The sequence below is a fragment of the Prunus mume genome, linkage group LG8 (assembly GCF_029339155.1).
Source record: "Prunus mume cultivar Tortuosa linkage group LG8, ASM2933915v1, whole genome shotgun sequence".
Lineage (NCBI taxonomy): Eukaryota > Viridiplantae > Streptophyta > Magnoliopsida > Rosales > Rosaceae > Prunus > Prunus mume.
In genome coordinates, this window is record NC_142705.1 from 13,258,877 (window position 1) to 13,264,984 (window position 6,108).

Sequence of the window (6,108 nt, forward strand, 5' to 3'; positions counted from 1 at the left end):
CAAATATGCATACAAATTAAATTCCCAAAAATCTGAAAATATGCATACAAATTAAATTCACAAAAATCTGAAAATATGCATACAAATTAAATTCACAAAATTCTGTGAATATGCATACAAATTAAATTCACAAAAATCCATAAATATGCATACAAATTAAAGTCATAAAAATCCATAAATATGCATACAAAATTAAAGTCACAAACCTCAAATATAATAACAAACAATTCATAAATATCCTCTCAACAACAAACATAAGTAGTAATCCTAAAGACTAGCCAACCAAGCTCTCTTCCTTGCTGCTGGCATTGTAAAAAGATTTTCCTCCATTTAATAAGCACAATCTTTTCTAGCATCTTGTTGAATGTATCGTTATCAACGTCTCCCATTGTCTCAACAATGCCTATGCATTCTTCAATCGAATACATCTCCTTAGAGGTTCTAGATGCCTCAAGACTCTTTTCCTTTTCTCGATGTAATTTTTGACTCATAACTTTACTGCAAACATCCAAATAAGATTCCATGTTATCCCATTTCTTTGGACGACGCTCAGGTGTAGCAGTAGTTGCACACTTTCTTTTTCCTTTACCACTCACAAGCTGAGGGTTGTCACCATCATCATCCAAGTCAACATCAATGTGAACTCCGGTGTTAAGGAAGTTGTTTTCTAACTCACGTTCATCATCTGAGTTAGGAGGAAGTTGACTAAAGGCATAATGCAATTGCCGGTTGTAGTTGTAGTGTTGAATATCTCCCGTAAAACAAACCATGAAAATTATATTATATCAAGGGATTTTTGTAGAAATGTCATCTAAACTTATACATCAGTTTCAATTTGTCACCTTAAAAAAAAAAAATTTAAGCGAAATGTCACCTTAAGTTTTCAAAATTCATGATTTGTCACCTGACTTTAATGTCATCCGATTTTCCATCCATTTTTAAAGGGTATTTTAGTCTTTCTAATATGTAAACCCTCTTTCTTTTTTCTTTTTTTTTAAATGATTTAAATATAAAGCGATGTAAACCCTCTTTGAAGCTCATTTTTTGGTGAAGAAAAAGGAGTTAAAACCCTAAAAGCAAGACTTTTACTCCTGAACAACACTCAAATTTTATGGTTTCAATTTTTTTTAGGGAAATAATCATAGGTACTAATTCAAATTTGAGAAAGAAATTTATAAAAGACATTATCTGGAAATTGATATACAAAACAAAAGTAGCAAAAATGAGTTCACAAAATAGGTTCAAAACGTGACCAAGTCTACAACTTATACTGAGGCCACAAAGCTACAGCACTTCAAAACATAATCCCAATTTTTATCTGTTTGTAAAATAAACTTTGCATGGTACCAAGACCAATTAAACCTAAGTGCTTTATGGTTTCCATACGTTATTCTTATTGGCATAAGACTTGGTATTGGTTTTCATTGTGCTTGCTCTTGTAGAAGAAGAACTTGGGTTTGAGACTTGTGCATTGGATTCAGACATATTTCGTGCAGATTGTATTCCTCTTGGTACATAGTGCACTTGATTTGTTGAGGTTTCACGTGTCCTATTTCTTCCATTTGTCTATGGCTGTTGTTGGCTTGGATTTGCTGAAGTTTGCCCTCTTCGATCACCTTCTCCATTCACCTGTACCAAATCAAATTTCATTACCAACTTCTTAATATTTAATGAAATAAAAATAAAACATAAAATCTCATTATCTTTATACTTGAGCTCTTTTTGCTTGCTTCCTCCTTTCACAAGTAGTAGCATTATGGCCTTCTTGGCCACACTTGCTGCAGTTGATCTTGATTAAGCATCTTCGAAGTTTGTTTGGATTTGAAGGAGGTCGAACCTCATCCGGCTCCCTACATCTGAGCATCCTTGGTCTCCCAGCTTGCTTGTGATACTTGGGGGGTCTATTAGGCTGATGGTTTGTCACTGGCCAATATTCTTCACCAACCATTGGGTTGATATAAGGCTTGTAGGCTCTTAAGAATGCTGGTTTCTTGTAACAAGAATGAACATAGTTGTATGGATCCTCTTCTCTTCTATGTATTGCAGAAATGCCATGAGAACAAGGAATTCCAGTGAGATCCTACCTCCTACATGAACAAGTGTGGGCCGTCAAATCCACCACAAACTGTGCCCCACTAATATGCCTTGCTTGATACTTCTTGTCACCAGCAAGATAAGGAATGCAAGAACCACTTTCTAATTTGTTTTTCTCAACAATTTTAAACACCCTAGGGCCAACATCACAAGTCCACTTATCTGCAGTCTCTCTCATTCTTGCCATTCTCACCATCAGATATGTCCTAATTCTCTCTATCATAGTCAATATTGGTTTATCTCTTGCACTTAATATTACACTGTTAAAAGACTCACACATATTATTCAACAAGATATCACATTTTGATGTAGTCCTAAAATGAGATCTACTCCAATGCTTTGCAGGCTTGTCATCAAACCATCCTATTGCGCTTCCATCTTCAATTTCCATCCTAGTCATATGTGCTTTAAACCCAGGAATGGTGGTTGCCCTTGCTGCTTCCCAAAGTATTTGCTTAAGTGCCATTCCATTGTGACCTTTCTTGAAATTATTATACAAGTGTCGAACACAATGCCTGTGTTCAACACTAGGAACAAGGTCTTCAACAGCTCCCAGTAGACCTTTCTGCTTGTCTGACATAATGACCCAAGAAAGCCCATTATCAATCCTCAAATCATTGATGAGTATCTCTAGGACCAAGTCCACGTGCACCTATTTTCTATTTCAACAATGGCATGTGCTATTGGATACATGCCATTATTGGCATCTATCCTAATAGCACAAAGTAATTGCCCATGATGTGGACCTTTAATGTGGCATACATCTAGCCCCACAACTGGTCTACAACCTTGCATGAAGCCCTTCTTAAGAGCTGCAAAACATACATACATTCTCTGAAAAAATAGGTTTTCCACCTTCCATCTCTGTCTTGATAACAACTGTACTGCCAGAGTTTGTTCTCTTTAACTCCTCACAATAATCCCATAACCTTTCATATTGCTCCTCATAAGTCCCATCAGTCTTAGCAGCCACCAAACTTTTTGCTCTATATATTTGGTTCTTTGTGATATTCAGATTGTATTGTTTACGCACAGCTTCTTGGAATTTTGGCACTTCCCATTTAGGATTATCAATCAACTCTTCAATGTACCTATGTGACAACCAAGTCGATGTGCATAGTTTGATTTTTTCTGCCCTCGGGCATGTGTGCAAATCAGTAAGTGTCTTTACCATAAGAGTATAACTCTCATCCACCTTAGATGCATAAATCACCCAAAGACATGGCTTTTTGCACTTAGCTTGAACTTTGAAATTCTCTCTTAGTGTGAATCTAATATCTTTTCCATTAACACAAGCATAATATCTTACTGCCTGTTTAAACTCATTCCTATTAGCAAACATCATGCCTAACCTAAACTGTGGATTCTTCATATCCATATCACTCCTAAATTGAGTGAAGTTAGGCAATTTCCTTTTTTGTGTACCACCATTTTCTTCACCCTCAGAATCTTCTTCACCACCACTCTTAAATTCATATGAATTTTCAGACTCTGTTTCAACATCCTCGAACTCCAAATTTGGGAAGGCTGCAGCACTACTTGAGACATTAACATTGCCTCCTTCATTGACACATTTCTCTACAATGTCATCAAAAATATTATCATCCTCAGCATCACTTTGCTCGTAGTCAGAATCTTCATATTCAGAATCCTCATCTTCTACACCTACATCAACTTTTGGTTCTTCTTGACTGAGGCTTGACTCCACACAATTATTAATTGCAACTTGACTCTCAATATTTGGGACAAAGTTGTCATCAACTATGTACACAATTCCCACTCTATTTGGGGGCAATATAGTAACTAAAGCCCAAAAATCAGAGTCATTCTTCAATTCCCTACATTCCCCTCCATTTGGTAATCTATAATAATATGTTGACGTCTTGCTGTACCCTAAACTCTCGGCACAATTCTCAATATCCCATTTTGACATCAAATCTTGATTTAAATTATCATACCAAGCCACATGCCCAACAACATACTTCAAGTTCCCATCACATTGCTTTATAAAGTGACCCTCATAGTGAATTTTCATGGTAAATGAATCACAATCACCTACACAAACACTCAAATTAACATTTATATAAAATATAACAGTTGCAGTCGATACATCCCCACACAACAAAGTAATTGACTTGCAAAAGGACAATACATTAACCCAAAGCACAAAAACAAAGCAATAGCATATAAATAAAGCCAAAGAACATAAAGAAAGAAAAAAGGATCCCATGAATCAAATTTCCCGTTGTCATATAAAAAGCAAAAACTTCAGAGATTTCCAAGTAGAAAGCAAAGCTTTACCGTAGTTTGGAGGGTTCCCAGTGACTCTGTAGCGTAGAGTAGCCATCAATCCCAATGTCGCTGACAACTTGCAGATATGCCTTAAAAAAAAATTTGAAACCCTAAAGTCTAACTGTTGTTTAGGCATAAAAGTACTGTTCTTAACCTTTTTTTTTTTTTTGTGAAAAAAGAGCTACACAAAGGTTTACATATTGGAAAGACTAAAATATCCTTTTAAATGGATGGAAAATTGGATGACGTTAAATTCTGGTGACAAATCATGAATTTTGAAAACTTAAGGTGACATTTCACTTAAATTTTTTTTTAAGGTGACATTGAAATTGATGTATAAGTTCATGTGACATTTCTACCAAAATCCCTTATATCAAATGTCACAACCAATTCATATGTATCAGAGTCAGTTAAAAATAATAATACAAAGACTTCTATATGATATTATTATAATACCTTCAAGCAACTTACCCGAACATCCTTTGAGCCAGTCATTGTGTTTGCAACAGGATCCCACCCAAATCTCGCATGCTAATCAAATCAGAGAAGTCACGATGTACTCGTCGCAGTATATTAAACTTAGATTTAAGTTGTGGAATAGTACATTTTTGTCCACATTGTGCATACAAGTCATCACTTATTTCTAACCAAACTTTTATTTTAAAAGTAGATGTCTGCAAGTCACCCTTCTTCACATGTTCATGCAATATATGTATGAATATTGTCTCATATCTTGGAGGCCATGACATTTTTTCTTGACCACCAACATTCTTGGACGTCATATCCTTTTAAAGAAAGAAAATTATGACAACCTTCAATCATGTAATGCACAACTAGAAACTACCAAATAGCCTTCCTAAACTAGTCCAGATTTATTCTCAAATGCACTAAGCATTGTTTCGTCTAAAACCAGAAAACATATAAAGCCAACAATCAATCTATCAATTACATCTAACAGTAAGCTCCTGTTTCAAGAGTTTCATCCTACTATGACAAAACCAAATGTTTGACTGAAACCAGAGTTATAAAGCAAACTAAAACCAGAAAATAGATCCAACTCTTTTGACTTAACCAAAGGTAGAAAACAGAGAAAAAATTCAATCTTAGTCAAGATCAATTGCAGAAAACAGGGAAAAAAATTCAATTCAATCCTAGTCAAGATCAATTGCAGAAAACAGGGAAAAAATTCAACCATTGACATAAACAAAATTGAAATTAAAGTTAGCATAAAGAAAACTCTAAATCTAAACACAAATAACACCATATTCTTCATACCCAAATCTAAACATAAATAGCAGAAAAAGAGTAATTTCATACCAAAATCTTCCAGAAGATTGAGTAGCAAGATCTTCCAAGTGAGTGTGAAATGAAATCTAAGAAGAAAAATTTCAGATACACCATACAAAAATACCCAAATCTAAAACGAAATATTTTATACAAATTTTTCTTATCAAGATCTTCCAACGGGGTGTGTAGGAAGATTGCAAGAGTGAGAAGCAGGGAATTTCTCTGTTTCTCATAGATGAAGGGCGTGTTTCTATTTTAGACTTAGACGAAGGGACGAAGATGAAGATCGAGGGATGACGATGAAGACGAAGATCAGGGAACAAAGCGAAGATGAAGGCGAAGCGGTGAAGAGACGAAGATGAAGGGACGAAGCGTGTACTGTTTCCCTTGTTTTCTCCATTTTCCCAAATAGAATTCTGTGTTCTCTAATTTAGA

The 6,108-nt window shown here is 35.2% G+C and overlaps 2 pseudogenes across 1 annotated transcript; both read right to left on the reverse strand.

The window, feature by feature from the left end:
• Positions 1–244: 244 nt before the first annotated feature.
• Positions 245–760, reverse strand: LOC148914757 (uncharacterized; annotated as a pseudogene).
• Positions 761–1,135: 375 nt separating this feature from the next.
• On the reverse strand, positions 1,136–4,172 carry LOC148914758 (uncharacterized; annotated as a pseudogene). Its single transcript, XR_016122769.1, has 2 exons — positions 1,712–4,172; positions 1,136–1,629 (listed from the first exon to the last, which is right to left on the reverse strand). The product of XR_016122769.1 is annotated as an uncharacterized LOC148914758 (transcript).
• Positions 4,173–6,108: the final 1,936 nt, after the last annotated feature.